The sequence below is a fragment of the Diceros bicornis genome (genome assembly GCF_020826845.1).
Source record: "Diceros bicornis minor isolate mBicDic1 chromosome 3 unlocalized genomic scaffold, mDicBic1.mat.cur SUPER_3_unloc_1, whole genome shotgun sequence".
Lineage (NCBI taxonomy): Eukaryota > Metazoa > Chordata > Mammalia > Perissodactyla > Rhinocerotidae > Diceros > Diceros bicornis.
The window spans coordinates 857,835-859,287 of NW_026690897.1; the positions used below are offsets into that span (position 1 = coordinate 857,835).

A 1,453-nucleotide genomic window follows, 5' to 3' on the forward strand; every position below is an offset into this window, starting at 1 on the left:
TCCGCGCGGGGACTGACCCCGGGGGTGCAGCCTCTGAGCCGCGCTGAGCCCGCGGACCCAGCCCGTGGGGAAGCCGCTGGGGGTGAGTAAAAATGTCTCATGTCTGAATTAGCATTTGGCAAAAATAAAAAAAAAAAAAACATGGAACTTATGTTAGAATGAGATATAAAAGCAAGCTTAATAAAATAAGATTTTTATGGACTCAAATTAATTTAACATTAAAAAATGAGCTGTTTTCAGTGGGTATCATCCTTTCCTGAGTATAAGAATTATAAGAAAATATTATACTAAAAATACTAAATAATACCTTAGGCTAAATTACCTCGGAAGAATTTAATATAAAAGTGAATAAAAATCATGGTAAACAGAAATTGCAGTGTACCAGGACAAACAGATCTTCTTTCTTGTCACACGAAACCCTCCCTCTCCCCCACAAGACCATCTACTCTTCATTTTTGTCTCTCAAGAGTTTAAGAAAGTATAATTTTAACACAACCAAGCATAATGGTCCAGAAGAAGCAGGAGTAACATTAAATGAGGGAGTGAAACTGAGGGCTGCTCATGGGGAACAGCTTCCCCAGGGCCACACCACTCGGCTTCTTCAGCAGGACCTTCTCCTGTTTTCCATCAGGTCTCAGAACATCCTTCTTGGCTCCTTGCTCTCTCTGCCTCCCTGGCAAACCTGTCTGCCCTCAGGGCCTCACCCTTGCTTTTTTCACTTTCAGACTCTGTCTGCAGATGTCTCCATAAGTTACCGGCTGTCTGCAGAGTGGCTGTGAGAGACAGATACCCGCTCCTGGGATCATCTCTGCCCCATCTGAAGACTGTGCAGCGGTGGGCTCGGGGCTGGTGTGTAGAGACCCAGCACCAACACAGCCCAGGGATTCACCTGGACTAGGAGGTGCAATTATTTTTAAGGTATTTGTGATATCGAAAGTACTTAAAAGTTCTCCTTCACTGCTGCAGGCCTGGAGTCCCTGCAGTCTCCTGTGTGCCCAGAGTTGCTGGGGCTTCTGCAAGGTCTCTTCCCGTTGACTATACCTGACTTCGTTGCCAGGGTGGGAAGGTATCCTTGTGACAGGCCTCTGGAAAATGCAGCTGGTGAGTCTTGTAGGAAGTGCAGACCTTTCCCGATGTCTCTGCTTGGTCTTAGTTAAATGGACTTATCTTTTCTTCTCTGAAGTCTGGGGCATCCTATTTCTTTTGAGCTTCCCCTTTGAAAACAAAATGAAATGTGCAATTTGAATAAAATGAAGAACATTTTCAGCTCATTTGGATCTTCCACCCTCCTCTCTCCCTGGGGAAATGTGTTTCAGATTGGCCTGTGCACCACAATCATCTGGAGGGTTGTTAAAATTCAGATTTCTGGACCTCAACCCAAGTAGGTCCAGGGTGGGGCCAAGAACGTGCACGTCTAGGTGTTCCCGGATGATGCTGATGCTGCTGGCACAGG

General features: G+C 46.0%; 1 pseudogene; it reads right to left on the minus strand.

Moving 5' to 3' along the window:
- Nucleotides 1-494: 494 nt before the first annotated feature.
- Nucleotides 495-1,193, minus strand: LOC131401982 (methyl-CpG-binding domain protein 3-like 2B; annotated as a pseudogene).
- Between the last annotated feature and the right edge of the window lie 260 nt (nt 1,194-1,453).